This window comes from Prinia subflava, chromosome W (genome assembly GCF_021018805.1).
Source record: "Prinia subflava isolate CZ2003 ecotype Zambia chromosome W, Cam_Psub_1.2, whole genome shotgun sequence".
In the NCBI taxonomy this organism is placed as follows: Eukaryota; Metazoa; Chordata; class Aves; order Passeriformes; family Cisticolidae; genus Prinia; species Prinia subflava.
In genome coordinates this window covers 1,940,344-1,959,564 of record NC_086282.1, presented here as the reverse complement: position 1 = coordinate 1,959,564, position 19,221 = coordinate 1,940,344, and the positions used below count along the sequence as shown (strand labels likewise).

The 19,221-nt window shown below is 45.4% G+C and overlaps 1 pseudogene; it reads right to left on the bottom strand.

Moving 5' to 3' along the window:
• Positions 1-1,174: 1,174 nt before the first annotated feature.
• Positions 1,175-19,221, bottom strand: part of LOC134563404 (glutamyl-tRNA(Gln) amidotransferase subunit B, mitochondrial-like) — an 83,598-nt pseudogene continuing 65,551 nt past the window's right edge.

Here is a 19,221-nt window from a genome sequence, read left to right as displayed (position 1 = left end):
CCACACCTGCTGCACTCCTGCGACGATGTCTGCCCTGCAGGCACATCCTGAAGAACAATTCTGAAGAAGTAGCTACGAGGCCTGAGGTAGGTGTGATCTTTAAAAAGTAGGGCTTAGTCTCCAGGAAGGATTTAAGAACTTCAAGCATCTGGTACTAAATGGGATTTATCTCCCTACTACGTGAAAATTTGACAGGCTCCTTGTTGCATTTCCTGTTAAAGGCTCGATGAATAAAATTGGTTGGGACGGGGAAGTTTATTCCAGATCCCTGCATTTCAGTGAGTACTGAAAGCCAGGAAGTGAAAAACAAAGGATGTAAAAAACCCAAAATAAAAACTACCAGCACAAAACACCCCTTAGGATTAAGTAGTGGAGAAGGACTGAAGTCCAGCTGAATCCCACTCAGTTTTGGTAAGCCAACTGCATGTTCCATTACTTCCCCAAAGCAGTGCAGTTCCAGATGACAGCAGAAAACCACATCCCAGAGAAACAGCAGCCCTGGGCTTTAGGCATTTGTAACACACGGCCAAGTTCTTGCCTGCAGAGAAAAAAAAACTGGAGCTGGAGCTGGAGCTGTCCTGTGCAGGGCCAGGAGCTGGACTCAAATGATCCTTGTGGATCCCTTCCAACTCCAGCTGTTCTATGATTCTACTTGTTCTGCTGTAGATTGTACAGGGCTGGCAGAAGCACATCTGCTGTTCTGAACCTCTGAGGCCAAAATGGGATGTGACCCTCAGAAAAGCTCAGGCACACACCTCTCAGGCACTCCTCAGAACTGAGAGCAGGCACAGCAGGTATGTGGGTGCAGAACTAGGAGAAGGTGAGCAAACAATCTGACAGGGTGAGATGCTGGCACTTCTGTCTATGGCACTACCCTTAGGCACACAGTTCATCAGCTCATGGCTTCATCCTCTCCCCTTTCCTCAGAAACCAGGAAGAATGATAGTAGTGAACGGTTTTTTTCCCTTCTGTTAGGCATTGAGGTGCACGTGGTTCCTTCAATTACTTCTGGGTGTTTTAATCATTGTTACTGTTGTGCTCACACTGACAGTCAGTTACAGTGTGCACGCACAGACTATTTGAGACTGTGAATCTCCCTTCTCATAAACAGGCAGACAGAAAAGCTGAGTTTGTATCTGCTTTATTAGAAAACTAACCCATGCAGTTTCAGCTCTCTGCATACTCACAGACACCTCTGGGAGCTTGTTCCCCAGGGCTGTGTGGAAATCACATCTCCAAGTGCCACATCAAAGCATGGGAGATGCAAATGGCTGTATCCTGCTTTTCTCTGGCCCATCTGCCTTTGATGCATCCAGGGAAGGCTGGGACTTCAAGCTGCTTGAAGTATAACCAACAAGTGCAGTGCTGCACAGTGAGACACCAAAGTTCATTTGCAGACAGAACGAAGCACATGCTTCTTTAGTTGCTTGTGTGCTTTTTCTCTTGTGGCTACTCTGATAGCTTCTTCTCTAATAATTGCTTCACCAGAACAGGATTGGACCATCCTTGTGTTTTCCTTTGTACCAGACCAATTAACTTATTTAGAACTTTTCAATTTCCTGGCTTTATTGCCATAACCTTTAAAGAAAAAAATACAACAGACACCGTTGTTACAGGAAAAACAAACATCTTCACTCATTCCCAACCAAGGTATGAATATTTTTTTCCTTTGGACTATTGTGATAAAAGACTGCATTTTGGGCTAAAGTGTTATTTATAAAAACTGCCTTCAGCTTTGCAATAAGCTCCTGCTCTGCTCCCATGAGAGAACAGCAAGTCCCTATTGGCGATTGATTGAGAGATGGGAAGACTGATTCAGTGATCAGAATTCGATTTTACTCAGGTTTCCCAAAAGCTTATATACTATTTCAGACAGGTTAATAATTTCTACTACAATAATCAGGGTAAAAATCACACAGACAGCTCATGCATTTTACAATAATTCTTTGCTTGCAGAAGTTGATTGAATCTTCTCTCTTCCCGTAAGCAGGTTTAATCCCATCTTCTGTAATCTTCAAAGCTCTGTTTGTTCCTGCCATGGCATCTTGGTTATCAAACCAACTGTGCTAATCAAGTCTGTTTGACTCTCTGTCTTGTGTATTCCCACAAGTCCCTACAGCAGCAGGGCCTTAAAACTAATAGAAAGAGCTCCTCTTACTGAGAATCAGAAGACACTTTTGGATTTTACAGTGTCTGCAGCTTGAACAGCAACTTCCTGGAAAAGAGCCAGAGAAGTGAGATGGACTTTCCTTGCTAACAGGATCTACCATTTTGCTGAATATAATGTCCTGTTATAACAGGTAATTTGCATTGAATCAAAATCTATTTGATAATATTGGTGAGGTCCTTCAAGCACACACATCGGTGTTTTTTATTTCCTTCAAGTGCATAATCCTTTGCAACATGATGATTAATTAACTGGTCAAATATGACCTCCTATCAGACAGCCTTTAATGCACAATCACCTGCTGCATTGCAAGGGCCATGTTCAAAAGCTGAAAGGATCAGAAATTTCACCTTTGGGCCTTCCTAAAGGAAATGCTACTGCTGAAAGACAAGCATCTGGCCTTCCTACTGTTTGTGTGGCAGGGAAGGCATTCTCTACCTTGTCAGAGTACTGGGCAGAACACAATAGATACAAAGAAACAGGATGACGTATTTGCAGATATTCAGGGAAGGGTTGCAAACGTAGGAGCCATGCACTGTGCCAATACCAATTTCAGATGCAAATACTGCTTCTCATTACAATCTTTGAATTATTGCCAGTCTAAAGTCTTCTCTGTTGTTACACAGTGGAAAGGACTCATTACTGTGGATCTGCTAGAAATTACCTATGTGGGGCAGAGTGCAGTACAGTCCCAGTCCTGCACTGTTATAAAGTGCTCAGTGTTGGTCTGAGCAGCTGTTTAGAAGCTATTTCATTTTGAAAAATGTTACTCTCAAAACACATTGAAGTGGGAGTGTGGTTATGGACCTTCAGCTCCTGCACTTCCCAGTCAGTTCTAACATTCTCTCCCTCCCTGCACTTTCATACCAGCCTGGAAACACAGCAGCACTTTTATCAGGCTCTGCAAATGAGTCAAGTCAGATGGATGTCATGCCGACCTACTGGAAGCTCATTTTATCAAAAGCTCTTGCAGAACTGTTAGCATCCCCCAACGAGATCTGGAGTGGGTGGTATTGTTCTCAAAAGATGTTAATGTTTTTTTCCAAGTGGCAAATGGAGCTAGACATTGTTTATATTAGAAGTAAGCTATTCACTTCTGCTTTTACATTTTTGCTCCAGAGAACATATAAACACATGTTTTCATTTTGCTTTTTGTAAAGCAGATTATATAGACTCTGTCAAGATCACATCCCACTCCTCCCTTTCATGATCAACAAGGGTTTTTTCCATTTTTTTCCAGCTCAGACCTTGTTAGGCTGAGCCACACTGGCTGCTGTGTCTTTCCAAGGAGGTGGGGAAGAGCCAATCATCCCCCACAGAGGAGCGTTTGTGTTGCTGCCACAGCACAGCAGAACAGCAGAGTGGGCAGCAGCTGTGGAGCCGCTACTGCTGCCACAGGGCTCTGGCTCCTCCCCACCCCACAGCCACTGTCAGGCAGGAGCACCAGTGAGGCTTCTCTCTTTGGCAGTGGACAGAGACAGGGACATGGCAAAAAGTCAGATGCAAGTATAATTTCTGCCTTGTCAGCTCTGATAGTCTCTAATTCCATAGCTAATATATGCCTTGCTGGCAACTAACTTCAATCTCCAGCTTCAGAACAGTTTAACAGTGTTGCCCCAATACCACAACAGATGACATAAAAATCAGAGTTACGTGGTTGGGTGGCAGGGTCAGGTTAATGGCAGTACAGCCGGAGAGGGACAGGGCCCTGCAGTTTTGCTTTCCTGCATTAAAGTTTTATGGGCTCTCAGAATGACTTAGCACATTAGCCAGACTGGTAATTTGTTTTGCGGATCATTTTGTGTAAGCTTCAGTTTCAAAAAACCCACTTAGTAAAATAAGAAAGGAGAAGAAAAGCTGGATAATATCTTGGTAGCAGCTTTACTGCTCTGGCTCTAAAGCTCAAATGCCATCAAAAGGGAAAAAAAGAGAGGCTATTTTAACCCCCTTTCAGTGCCACAGACTGCCACAGAGCAGAAGGTTCTCAGCACTATCATAATCACCTCATTTTCTTGTCCATCAATCGCTGCCTGGCAGATCTGTTCAAGCTCTTTCTGATCCTGTAACAATTCAAGTTTCTGTTCTTTAACAATTTCAAGGGAAGTCTTCCCTTCTCCCTTTCACAATTCTGCAAGCACCCGAAAATCACAAAAAAAGCAGCAAAGGTCAGTGGCTTGACTTACCAACATTATTTACATGCAGTACTTCGGTTATGGATCTAAGAAGCCCTATTTACGCTAAGAGGAGATTGTCTAAATGTGAACAAGCCCAAGATTTAATCATGTGCCTCTCTGAAAGAGCCCTTGTACTCCTTTTCTGCCAGCTGTACTGAGACAAAGCATTGCCACTTCCTGCAGTCCAGGTTAACAGTTTGCAGCAGGTGATGTGAAGCCTCCTGCAGTCCGGGCCCTGCCTGCTCCCCCAGTGCCGGGGTCTCTCCAGAGGGGTTTGCTGAGCACAGCCCCCTGTTCCTCATGCCCGGAGCTGCCACTCCCTCGCTGGGAGAGGAGCCACCACAACAGGGAGGGCTGCAAGGCTTCTCTTCCACCAGTACTCCTGCTCTTCTCACATCATTCACAGAACTGCCTGGGAGCAGCAAGGAAATGCATCTCCATGAGCAATGGCTCTGTGCAGGAACTGACGATTAGCTGACTATTGTACCAAGTCCAATCCCAGGTAACTCACCCAATTACCAGTCCTTGCCAAGAGGCTGTAATGAGTATATGTATGACAAAGCAGAAGAAAAATGGTGCCAAGCAGAATGAATGCAGCATCTCCAGCCCACCTATGCATCATCTCCAAGTACTGGACTGCTGGGCAAACCCAGGCCTGTGGAATAATCACTTGTTAATGCTAGTGTTTTCCTACACTGCAGCAGGGCTATTGCCCTGGAATACACTTGAGAGGAGAGAACATTTATAAAAAACCAATTTCCTTGGACAGTCATTTTCGGTATTCCCTTTGCTTTTATTTCAGGGCTGTGGGAGGAGAGTAAGAAAACCCCTATTAAAACAGCTCGTTGTGCTCCATCCTGAGCTGAAGATATAATTGTATGTTTGGGCAATTGCTGTGTCCCAATATGGAAATGAATGTCATGTCAAAGTTTCAGCACTAAATATTCCCTGTAGGATGAAGAAGAGGCTAGGATGGGAAGACAAGGAGGGGCATTCAAATCACATGTTAAATAATTTGCAGGGCAGCAAGAGAACTCAGGTAGAATGAAGCACATAGGATGGGATCTTAACTACCCCAGCAATTTGCTTCAGCATGACAAATTTTCAGATACAAAAGACCTTTGGTTAAAGAGTTCTCTAGCCACAGCAAGTATTTAGGAACTGTGCATTCATACAGCTGCTGCAAGAGGATATTTGTTTGCCAGTGGCAGTCTGAAGCTTTTTATGGGATCTTATCAACTCTTCTGGAGACCTTGTGAGAGGGCCAAAGGCAGATGACAATATTGAAGTTACTGATAAGCAGCCAGAGTTGCAATAGCTATAAGTAAAGCTTTCAGATCCTTATACTGAATAAATCAGTGCTGTATATGATTTCTTCTAAAAGATCTTCCTTCTAGTGTGATATTTAAAAATCAACATGCCAGTGCTACCTGGAATAACCCTAGAAATAAATATATAATATCCAACAGAGATTCAGCCTGTCTGCAGCTACTTGCCTTTTTTTTTGTGGTGGTGTTTTCTTGGTGTGTTTTTTAATTTGTCTTTGTTTTCTTTGGTTTTTTGTTTGTTTTTTTTTTCCTGCACTCCATTGTGTCTTGGGTTATGTAACCAAAAAAATGTGTATTCTATTTCATCTGTTGAAACCAGTTGGGGAGATGTTTTTTTCCTTTATTTCTTGTAACTCCAGGGGGGAGGGGGGTGAATGCCTTCTGTTAATGGGCCAGCTGTTAAAACCAGGGGAGCAATGTTCCTTATCTCTTCCACGACCCATCCTCCCTCCAGGGGGATATCTGCTGTTAGTGAGCCATTAAGGCTTACCACATGACTGATAAAATTAAATCATTCCATTGTGAGATGCTCCACCCAGTGGGAGGAGCCAAGCATTCCTACCTGGATAAAACCTGAGATTCAAAACAGCAGAGCATCCTCTTTTTCACTGGATTCTCAGAGGAAGACTGGACTCATCTCATCCCCACTACAGGATCATCTATACTCCAACAGAACCGCATCTGTCACTCCAGGAGGACTTATTTGGACTGTTTCCAACACCCTGGCCGACAGGGTGTCAGGTCATATTCCTGACTCCGTCAGGGTTTTCTAGGACTTTTGTTTGTTTGCTTGCTTGTTTTTTTGTATTATTGCATTTGCATTTTTAATATTCTTAGTAAAGAACTGTTACTACTATTCCCATTTTTTTTCCTGAAAGCTCCTAATTGCAAAATTGTAGTAATTTGGAGGGAGGGGGTTTTACATTCTCCATTCCAAGGGAAAGTCCAGTTTTCCCTGACAGATACCTGTCTTTCCAAACCAAGACACATTGCTACTCCAGGCAACACATCTGCTTCTTCCCTGAGGGATGAAGCAAGAAGGTTTCTGTCCTGGAGGCCTCCCAAGGCACCCATACGGTATGCCACCCCTCAGAATGAGCTCTGTCCTCGCCAGCCACAGCAACAGCCTCTAGCAAAACACCCTGAACAGTCTAAAGTACTGCACAAATCAGAGTGGACAATGAATAAGTCCTTTCAGTCTCCTTGAAAAAGGCAAATGGGATTTTTAGGACTGGTACATATTCAAGCTGGATGCCATGGGCTACAGGAAGGGGAAATCTGCAATGAACAAAATCTATGCAGCCAACCATAGCATAGTTACCCAGGAGCAACATGTACATCAGGCTGACTTAGATCAGGGGCAGGACAGCTTGGCAGAGAGAGATCCAGCTCTGATTCCCTGTTATGCCTTTGCCAAATATTTCCTGGCACTGGGGAAAGCTTGCCCTTTAGAAACCTTGAAGGCACCAGATTTTCTCTGTGACAGCTGCATCACGTGTCCCTTCCCATTTGGTAACAAGCATCTCCACTTAGTAGAGCAACAATGTTATCAAGGCCCTTGCTTGTTTACAGGTATGTAGGAAAACAGAAAGAGATGTGGCCAAGACCTGTCAAAGACGCACTTTTAAAAAATGTGTTTCTCCGCTTGGCAAGGAGTACAAATCTAAAGGAAGCAGTTTAAAAAACTATTTCAGCTCATTTACACAAACTGCCTGCACCAGCACAAGAGGATAAAATTATGAAGTCTCCAGAGCCAAAACGTGAATCTCAGGCCTCATTTCCATCACTGAAATCTCAGTAGCTTCTACTATTGATTCTTGCCTGAGTGTGATTAGATTTTAATGATGTTATGTGGTCTCCACCTTTGCAGGCATAACAGCATTGGTCAAGGTGAATTAATCAGGACTTACACGTCTGGCTGTCATGAGCATCATATCAAACATTTTGCAACTGGTGACTGTGTCAGCTGACTGCTGTGCCTAAGAATGTTCCAACTGGAAACCCTATCTGCAGTGATCTGCTGCCAAGGGCAGAAGGAAAGCAGCAGGCTACACCACTCCAGCAAGTCCTGTGGTCACCTCTCCTTCCAGTGACCGAAGCCTTTATGTCTGGCAGGTGTCCCTCAGCCTCTCAGAGAAGCAGGGGGCAGGTTGGGTCCAGTCCTCCAGATGGTGTATTCATAATTGTCAAAGCAGATGGTTCAGTTTAGATATGGGTACTGTAGTCATTTCCCTGCTATCTACTTTAAAGTAGGGGTGCCAACCAGGTCTGTTGAAGTTATTCCTATGTGGGTGACCTATGCAACTGCAGCAGCCAGCAAAACTCAAGGTCTGCTCTGTTCCACGGCCTGCTGGGCATGGATCCCCCATGAACCAGTGACAAGGGTGTCTGCACAGAGTTGCTTCAGCACAGCTCTAGGCAGCAGGGACAAGTTTCCACTTCTCTGGCCCAGGAACCAGCCTCCTCCCATAATGCCATAACTCACAGGCAGGTCTATTATGCCAGACATGGACCTGCTGCCAGCCTGCCAACTTGAGGAGCAAGGCCCCATTGCAGGCACATTCCCCATCTGACTGGTTTCAGCCCTGGGTGAGCAGCATCAACTCCTCACACTGTGGGCTTCAAAATGGTGCCTCTGGGCTGGGCCACAGGCAGTGCGTATCCATCTGATCCAGGACATGCTCACCCACAGCCCCGCATGCCAGCAGAGCTGGAAGCTGCTCCCTCCTTTGCACAGGCACGTCAACCTGGAACTGCTTCGGAGACCTTTGGAGTGGGACACTATGATGACAAGTTGGGCATAAGCTCTGTAATTACCTGCATGGTAATTACGTGAGCACATAGTGCCCTTAGCTTGGCACTGCATCCTACCACACAATGCTTGGTATATACAGACAGTGCTCACAGCTTTTATCTGCCTCTTTTACTGCCTCAGACAGCAGAGCCCAAACACAAAACCTTTTAAATAATTTAAGTGGTTAACAGCTTCCTGCAGTGAGCATGTATGTGTACACGTCTGTGTGCTCACCCCATCGAAGCCTTCCATCCCTCCCCATTGGATTGGTGTCTGCCACTGCAGATCATGCTCCCCTCCCCAAGAGCTGCAATTCATCTGCTGGTGTGTATATATAGCCCTTTCTGCCCTCAGGCCATCCAGCATCTCTGCCTACTGCTGAGAATTGCTATAAACATTTGTTACTCTTCTGACATCCAGGCAACCAAAATACTTTTCTAAATGTGGCAAGGTTTCTGCAGTTTGATAGCATCATCACTTGGTGAGGGCAAACAGTACTGCGATTTCTGGGTCCAGTTTCAGATCACTGGGGACAACATGCACGTTACAAGGAGTTGGTAATTAAACAACAAATGCATTTCTGAAATTCTTGACACTTCACAATTTGTCAGAAGTGCCTGGCACACAAATGTATCACAAAGCAGAAAATCCCATAGAAGAGCATTAGTCCCCTGTCCCTACCTCCACAAGGAAGAGACTTCAGACTGGAGTTCTGAAGCTTCCTTTTCAAACAGAGACACAAAAATGATGGGTGCACCACAACCTCGCAGGCACAGAGCTGCTCTGCATTCCAGTGCTTTTCCTATTAATACTTTATCTCCTTTTTGAAGCTTTTACTTTTCCATACAAAATTTCCAAACACACATGCCTGAAGCCAGGCACTTAAATCCCTATTTATGATGCCTGTCTTATGCAGCTGGCTATCCACAGACACAGACCAACTTAATTAAGAACCACAAGCATCTCCAAAAAAAGAAAATAAACTAGAAAGTTCATTCACAGTTCATCAACAGTTTCACTGATAAACACTGAAACAGTCACCTAATGCACTTATCTAGAGAATAATAATTAATCTGAAAAGACAAATCATTCCACATAAATGAGCTTGCAGCAATTTAAGGTGAATGACTGATTATGGCCCATCACAAAAAAGCCTCTACATTTTGTCTACAAACACAGCAGTACTGTTCCCATCATAATCAGCTCACAATTTTAGATATAAATCATAAAGAGTTGATTTTTCAGACTGTCTTAGGCAAGATGAAAAAAAAAACCCAGCTTTACTTGCTTGAGAGTTTCATGACAGCACTTGCTCAAAGAAGCAAGGATAAAAGAAAGGCCAGACCTCTGCCACTTTTGACTCAGGTACACCAATGCAGAATTCCATTTGTGACTACACTTGGATGAATTCTATCCTTTGCCATGTGCTAATGCTTGGGAACGTAGACCTTACTGTCTCCAGAAATCTAGTAACTGATACTCTCATCTTAACTGCAAGCCATGGATTAGCCCCCACTGACCCTTCATGCAGGCCTGACTGAAATAGTGAAATTGAGATCTACTGCCTGCTGTGTTCAGAAGCAGGATTTATTTGAGTTCAGTTCACATTGTTTCAGTCTACTATTTGGCTTCTGCTCCCTTCTAATAGGGCATATGCAGATATAGCTCTAAGATTATATACACACATAAGGTATTTGCATCTATTATATGTATATAGTATAGATACTTCTTTACTTTACTTCTTTACTACTATACTACTACTACTATACTACTTTATCCTTTATCAAAACTCTAATTTCCCTTTAAAGCAACTATTGTACTGGTACACAATGATTACAAAATTGCTACACAACTGAAGTAAGCAGCCACAGATCCAGAGTACAGCAAAATCAAAAAGGTACTTACCTTCTTTGCTGCTGTAGAAGAATTTTTTTTTCTAGAAGGTTCAAGAGGCCAGCCAGGAGAAAAGAACTGACTGGGCCAGGAGAAAAGTGGGCAGAAGTTACCTCAGAGAATAAGGTGATCTATAATAATGTATCTATGTTACTGCTGCTTGCCCAAAGATCAAAGAGTTCAGTATGACAAGCTATTTTTCCTCATGTTCGGTACTAATGGCCTGATTATGCCTTACCATCATTGTACTCTAAAGACTGACTGCTGCTCTTAACTATGTGATCCTCTTCTCTGCCATGTATTTGTCTAACTCCATTCAGCAGGACAGAGCCAAGGCCTGTGCAGGAATGCCTGGAGTAAAAAACTTCACAGGTAGTAACTAAAGCAGCCATGAGCAATGGAGTGACATGGTACCAGTCATGAGAAAAGGATCATTTTGTCTCTACTGTAGGACCGAAGAAGACTGACCTTTCCTTTACTGTAAGGGAATGTTGTTTCAAGTGACTGAGCAGGTCGTTCAGAATCCAGCCGATTACCTTCTTTGGCTTCATTTGGGTCTGTTTTACCACACTTTCAAAGAATTCTGCTAGTACATCTTCATTCTGTTTAAGAAAAGTGAAATGTATCAAAGGGATACTGGAGGGCAACATGATTACAGAATCACAGAATCATTAGGGTTGGAAGTGACCTATGGAAATCATCCAGTCCAACCCCTCTGCCAAGGCAGGGTCACCTGGAGCAGGTGACAAAATTTAGAATTTACAATTAATTATACAATCACACTTGGCATATAAAAATCAGTCCTAAAGTAAACTTCAGTTGTGAATTCACTGCAAAGTCACAAGGCTCTGGAGTAATTTTACTAACATAACAGCAAACAATCTTATGCCTTGAACAGGAACATACAGTTTATTTGTCATCCTGTCTGTTTCAGTGGAAACTTCCAACAAATAACTGATCATTTTTCTCTTAATGCCTCCATAAAATTAGCATTTGGACAGAAGCTTTTTCATCCTTGCAAGTGTTTTACGTATAATGTGTCTTGGGTTGAAAAATGTAACCAAAAAAGTGTAGTCTGTTTTCATCTGTTGAAACCAGTTGGGAGATATTGTTCTTTATCTCTTGTAACTCTAGGGGGGGAAGAGGACAGATGCCTTCTGTTAATGGGACAACTGATAACACCAGATAAGGCAGTGCCTTCTTGTCTCTTCCTCCACCCATCCTCCTCCGAGGCACATCACCTGTGAATGGGCCATTTAAGGCCTCTCACATGACTGATAACATTACTTCATTCCATTGTGAGATGCTCCACCCAGTGGGAGGAGCCAAAGCCTTTCCACCAGCATAAAACCATCAATCTCAAACAGCAATTTTCTACTGAATTCTAGGAGGAAGACCACACCAATCTCGCCAGCACTGGATCCTTTTTTTTTTCCCCTACAGGATCATCTCTACTTCAGAGAACAACATCTGTTATTCCAGGAGGACTCATTTGGACTGCTTCCAACACCCTGACAACTGGGTGTCAGGTCGTATTTCTGACTCTGTGAGGGTTTTCTAGGACTTTTGTTTGTTTGGTTGTTTGTTTTTTGTACTACTGCATTTGTATTCTTTTTAAAATATATATTCCTAGTAAAGAACTGTTATTCCTATTCCCATATTTTTGCTGAAAAGCTCCTAATTGCAAAATTTTAATAATTTGGAGGGAGGGGATTTTTACATTCTCCATTCCAAGGGAAAGTCCAGTTTTCCCTGATAGATACCTGTCTTTCCAAACCAAGACAAATGCCAGAAAATACAATGCTGCCATCTCATAGGCTGTCATGCTACCTTTTACGAAGAAGAGACTTCTGAAATTGTCTGCAGCTACTTCACTCTTGATCTTGAAATCACTTCTATTTATTTTGGATTGAATTAATAAGTTTAGCTTACATTTACCCTTCAGTGATATGGAAAGGTCATATGTAAGAAGCAGGGTGTTATTTTTCCTTTTTTTTTTTTTCTTAGAAGCTATAGTAACCTTTTACACAGCTCACTAAAAGCTCGGAAAATATGACAGTGGGAGATTCAATTTATAGCCTAAGTGAAATCTCTGGCAGTGTGGATTTAAGTTTACATAAAGTTTATAGAATTCTGTTTGTAGAATGGTTCGCTCTCTGTACCCCATTGTTCTTCCCAGTTGGTATGCTCCTGAAATCTCCCTAGTTATGTAACCGTCAGTTATCTGTCAGTTCTATGTGAATCCCCTCCCCAAGTTTACCAATTGGTTTCTGTAATGTCACTCCATGTTCTTACCACCTCTTTGGTTGAAGCCCAATGGCTGTAACCTCCTTACCATGCCCCACGTCACTGCTGTATAAAGCATCATGTCTCAAGAGCCTAGGGGGCGCGGTCTGAGGATTCGGCAGGTGGTAAGGAGGTCCCCTGTGACCCCCAAATAAACCTTCTGTTAGTTTACTCAACTGGCTCCTTCCTTCGTTTCTCTCCGTCGTTGTCAGCGCTTCTCCACCGCCTCACACAGCCTCTCGGAGACAAGAACTCACAGGGATCAGCAGGCTTGAGTGACTCGCCTGGCTGTACTTTTTAGCTTGCCGTGGAGCCTGAGCTAGCCTGGGCAGGCAGAGAGACTGAGTTCTCTAAAGGCACCACAACAGCACTGGTGCCCAACATGGGGGCCTGAGAAGCTCGACGGACCCCGCAGAGAGGACTGGCAAGCGGCAGCTTGAAGCTCTGGGCTTGCGAAGATCGTCCTTGGACGTCACGCTACCACCAGTCGCAGCAGCTCCGATAATCGGGGTGCGCTCCTGGTGGACAAGGAAGGTAGCCTCTTCAGGCACTCGGGGGAGGTCTTTCTCAGACAGAGACCCCAGGATCAAGTGTTGCACCCAAGCCGGAGAGTGGTGAGTACCCTCCGTTTCCTCTTTGAGGACGAAGGTGTGTGTGTGTGGGATTGAGTTTCTCTCCCTCCGTGGGCGACCTGTGAGGTGTGTCACCCGGGTCATCAGGCTGCGCAGCCCCAAGGGTGTGGGTGTTGGCCCCTCTCCCTGGTTTTGACTCTCTGGCAGCTTTAGTTCTTTTAGTGAGTTTTCAATAGATTTAATTTGCGCATGCGCGTGGCTGTCAGCCCCAACGGGACTTCGAAGGGCTTGCTGTCAGCCAGCTTGAGTTATTCGCAGCGCCCCAGCTGGATTTTATATGGTTAGTGAGAGTGCATGGGTTTTGAGTGCTGGTTTTTGAAACGCGCTGTGGTGTCTGATTTCAGTTGCTACCTTTGTTAAATCTTGGTCCTGTGAGTGAGCTGTAAATATAACATCGAGAGCAGAATGGGTGCAGGTCTCTCCACAGCTCAGAAGGGGGTGTTTTATGTTTTAGTTGAAGTTTTAGAGAAAGTTAAATTCTCTAAGAGTTGTTTGAAGAGGTTGGTCCGATGGATTTTCCTACATTTCGCTCAAGTATCCCCAGCACAAGTCCACAGTGCCCGGTTTTGGTGCACTGTGGAGAAGAAAATTTTAGAATTGGCTAATGCAGGGGACAAAACAGTTCAAAATTATTCATTCCTGGTCCTGCAGCTTAGGGCTGCAATACTGAAAAACAGGGAAATGGAGGAAAAGCCAGGTTCAGGACAACCTTCCCCAGTTTCTCCTCTCCCCAGTCCCAACCCCTCTTTCCTGAGAAAAGGGATTCTAAAGGGAACAACAGCCCTGAGGTCTGTCAGCTCAGGCTCTCCACAGGTCCCTCAATCACCCCGCCCGAACAGTCGAGGCCAGACTGCCCGGGATTCCTCGGAAAGCCCTGGCCGGGCAGTCCGAGGATCATGCCCTCCCCAGACTTTCCGAGTTGATAAACCTGAAGTTCGTTTTAATTTTGCTGTGCCACAAGTGTCTCAAAATGGCGGCGACCACATGGCGGTGTCGTTGTCCTTTTTGTCCCTTTCTTCTTCCCACAATCCCTTCCATCCCTCCAACCCCTTCTGGTCCCCAACTCCTCCCACTTCCCCAATGATCCCACCCACCCGCCCTGCCCACAGACATGCCCTCGAGGTGGATTCAGCGCTTTCCCATGAGTCACCCCTCTCCAGAAGTCAGCCATCTTGAAACTGTGTTTCCCACGTCCCAACTTCCAGTTCCCACTCTTGGAACCCGGAAGTCTGCAGACGGGAACCCTGAAGTCCCCATGCCTCTTTCACTGCTGCTCCGGTGACTTAGAGAAGATCTCGAGAAGGTAATAACACCAATCCTAATTGGCATCCCTTTTCCTAATTCATCATTAGAGATCTATGCAAGGCACATAAGGAGTATGGCAGAGAAAGTCCATACTTCAGAGGTCTCCTTGCTGCTGACCTTTCTGGAATTGTTGCTGTTCTAGCAGATCTCCAACAGCTGCTTGCATGCCTCATGAATACCACACAATTTAAACTCTGGAAAGGGGCATGGAAACAGTTGCTCAGAGATCTTCTTCCACATCTCCTACAGCAACCAGACACAGCGGTTGATGAGCATGGCAATGCTCTCACCCCTGAGTTGCTCTGTGGTGAGGGACAATGGATGTCTGCCACCACTCAGGCTTCCCTCATCCCTGCTCCTGCCCTTGATGCTGTCAAAGACCTCCTATGTAAGGCATTCTTTAGTCTGCAGCCTCATGGTCCCCTGCCTCCATACACTCAAATTAAACAAGGGTCAGCTGAGTCTTTTATAGATTTTGTTGAAAAATTAACACGAGCTATTGAGCTCCAGGTTAAAAACGAGCACACTAGGGAAGGGATCTTAGAGGAAATCACTTTTGTTAATGCTAATGATTCATGTTGTTGAGCCATTTTAAGCCTTCCTCTAAACCTCCCTAGAACTCTGCAGAGTATGTTACAGATGTGCCAGATCAAAGTTCTGTTCATGACCCCGAAACTTCCGACTCAACCAACTCAACCGTCTCGTGTCGCGCGGGATATCAACGTTGTAGAGGCAACCACTGCAGACTCTTCACGCCACAAGCCCTTGCTACGCAGACTGTCCTTCCGCCAGGCTCCAACTAAGCCATGTCTTCTCTGCGGGGAGGGTGGTCATTGGGTAACTAAATGTCCAGTCAAAGCTCAATTCCAGGCATTCTGACAGCAGACTCAGGGCAAGGAGGGGAATTCACAACACGTAGCACCACAGGGAACGCCACGCCCCAACTGCCATTTCCAAAAAAACTAAAGGGGGAGCGCGGGTCCACCCAGTGCAATGACACAAATGAAGTGGACCGGGCAGGGGAGATAGGGGGAAAACAACCAGACTGTGACAATAAACTACCTGACTTGACTCAATTCTTAGAACATGACCTAGCAAAACCGATTCTAACAACTCATTCTGCCTTTGAACTTTACAGGTTGCAGCTGACAGAATCCTTGATCCTCAGTGACCGTGATTGGCATTTCGTCGTCATCAATCCCGGCGAGATAGAGAACTGGCCTCTAATTAAAGGTGAGTATCTCATCGTTGGGGATTGCAAATTTACTCCGCACAAGATTGAGGTTCTCCCTGGGAGACTCTCCAACAATCCCAGGCACCTCATTCTCTGGCTGTGATGTTCCCACCTGCCAATTTCCCTACCTAAAGGACAAATTATCGCACAGGCAATTCCCTTCGGGAACACATCTTCTAAACACACTCCATCAATCAACACAGTTCACAAGATAACTGTAAACAAGCCAAAGATCAAATGTACATTTTCGGTGGGAAATGAATCCTTTGATGCAGAGACGCTTCTTGACACAGGGGCATATGTGATGATCGTCCCCATCAGGAATTGGCTGTCACATTGGGCCTTGGAAAATGTTGCTGGACACATCAGAGGTGTAAGGGGACTCCAACTGGCAAAACAATCGAAGAGTGTGGTGAACATTAAGGGGCCGAAAGGACAATTGGTGAGTCTGTGTCCTTTCATTTTAGATTATGAGAAACACTTGCTCGGACGAGACCTCATGGCCCAGTGAGGGGGTCACGATTGACATTCCCGATCCCTCGAAAAATTTTTGGGCTGCGGCCACTGAAAAGCACCCTACCCAAAGACTGAATTGGAAGACGGATACACCAGTCTGGGTAGAGCAGTGGCCGCTCACTAATTAAAAATTGAAGGCGCTTCAGGAGCTTGTGGATGAGCAATTAAAAAAGGGACACATAGAGGAGACTAACTCTCCTTGGAATTCCCCAGTCTTTATTATCCGTAAGGCTGACAAGACTCGGTGGCAGCTTCTCCGTGACCTCCGACAAATTAACAGTGTCATAGAAGATATGGGGTCTCTCCAGCCTGGGATGCCTTCCCCAACCATGCTCCCACGAAATTGGCAATTGGCTGTCATCAATATAAAAGATTGTTTCTTTCAAATTCCTTTACACCCTGACAATGCCACTCGTTTTGCTTTCTTGGTGCCTTCTATCAACCGAGAGGCCCCAAGAAAGCGATATCACTGGAAGGTACTACCCCAAGAAATGAAAAATTCCACAGTGATTTGTCAACAATACGTTGCTTCCTTGCTGTCCCCTGTTCGCGCAGCCGCGGAGGGAGTAATCATCCACCACTACATGGATGATATACTCATTTGCGCCCCAACCTATGATCTGCTGACCTACGCTCTTGACCTCACAACAAATTCGTTGATTGCTGCAGGTTTTGAGTTGCAGGACAGTAAGATTCGGAAGATGCCACCTTGGAGGTACGTTGGGCTGGAAATCAGTAAGCGGTCCATTGTACCACAAAAATTGGACATCAAAACCAAAGTCAGGACTCTTGCGGATGTCCATCAGCTGTGTGGTGCCTTGAACTGGGTAAGACCTTGGCTGGGTCTGACTACCAAGGACCTAGCCCCTCTTTTCAATTTATTGAAAGGGGGAGAGGAGCTTAGTTCTCCTAGGGCATCTACCCCGGAGGCGAAGGCAGCCCTGGTGAAGGTACAGGAGGCAATGTCGACACGACAGGCGAGCAGATGCGACCCTGGTCTGCCATTCAATTTCATCATCATGGGAAAGCTGCCACACCTGCATGGTGTGATTTTCCAGTGGGACCCATCACACAAATCACCGAGACAAGGTAGGAAGGGCCAAGGCAGAGGAGACCCTCTTCTTATCATAGAGTGGGTCTTTCTCAGTCACCATCGACCCAAGAGAATGACACAGCCACAAGAATTGATGGCTGAGCTAATCCGCAAAGCGAGAATGAGAATCGGAGAATTGGCCAGATGCGATTTTGCATGCATTCACATGCCAATTGGCTTGCAAACAGGCCAAATCACGAAACCAATGTTGGAGCACCTGCTTCAGGAGAATGAAGCACTCCAATTTGCCCTGGACTCCTCTACAGGCCAAATTTCCATTCATCGGACAGCCCACAAATTATTCAATTCAAATGTAGAGTTTATATTGGCCTTGAAAAGTGTCCGCAGAAAAAAACCTCTAGAGGCCCTGACAGTTTTCACAGACGCGTCCGGAAGATCTCACAAGTCAGTGCTGACTTGGAGATATCCTCAAACTCAGCAGCGGGAGACAGATGTCGAGGAGTTGATGGGATCACCTCAGATTGCTGAGTTGGCCGCTGTCGTCAGGGCTTTCGAAAGGTTTCCCGGATCATTCAATTTGGTGACCAACTCTGCGTATGTTGCGGGGGTGGTTTCTAGGGCAGATCAGACAGTTTTGCAAGAGGTGTCCAACACAGCTCTTTTTGAGCTGCTCTCGAAGCTAGTAAAGCTGGTCTCCAACCGAGACCATCCATTTTATGTGATGCATACGCGATCGCACACTGATTTGCCAGGGTATATTGCTGAAGGGAACAGGAGAGCAGACGCTCTCGCTGCCCCTGCGGCAATTGCCCCACTGCCGAACATTTTCAAGCAGACGAAGCTCAGCATCCAATTATTTCTTTAAAATGTGCCAAGCCTTGTTCAGCGTTTTCACCTCACATGCCAGCAGGCAAGGGCCATTGTGGCTTCGTGTCCATCCTGCCAATCACACACAGTTCCCACATTGCATGCCGGAGTCAACCCTCATGGCCTAAAGAGCTGCGAGATGTGGCAAATGGATGTTACACACGACCCCCAGTTTGGTAGACAGAAATATGTGCACGTTTCTGTAGATACCTTCTCCAGTGCAGTCTTTGCCTCCGCCCACACAGGGGAGAAAGCCCAAGAAGTAATCAAACATCTGATACAAGCTTTCTCTTTCACAGGCATTCCAAAGATCCTGAAAACTGATAACGGCCCGGTGTACCGTTCCAAGGAATTCTGTGACTTTCTGCAGCAATGGGGAGTGGAACACAAAACCGGCATCCCACACTCCCCCATGGGCCAAGCAGTAGTAGAAGGGACCCACTGAGAGATCAAAAGGGTCCTTGCTCAGCAGCAACGGGTTCTAAAGATTGAACCTCCTTCAATTAGACTGGCCAGGGCTTTATATACTATGAACTTTTTAAATTGTACATTTGAGGTTTTGAACCCACCGATTGTGAGTCACTTTGGATCAAACTCCTAGTTCGACCTCAAAGAAAAGCCACCAGTTTGGTTAAGATCACCGGAATCAGGTCAGGTAGAGGGTCCCTATGAGCTTGTCACGTGGGGGCGTGGGTACACCTGCGTCTCTACACCCACGAGCTTGCGGTGGGTCCCTGCCAAATGGGTAAGACCATTTGTGAAGAAACAATCAGAAAGAGACAACGAGGTGTCACAAGTTGCCAGGGCGGCGTTTTGCCAAAAGACATTGTTTCAATTGACTCTCCCGGTTCTGTGGGAATGGGAGGACCCCCTACCTTTCTCCTACTGCCTGTATCGTTAAAGCTAATCATATTTGTTTCAAGTCTATTTTTCAGTTGTCAAGAACCCGATCCAGCCCCGGACTCTGTACA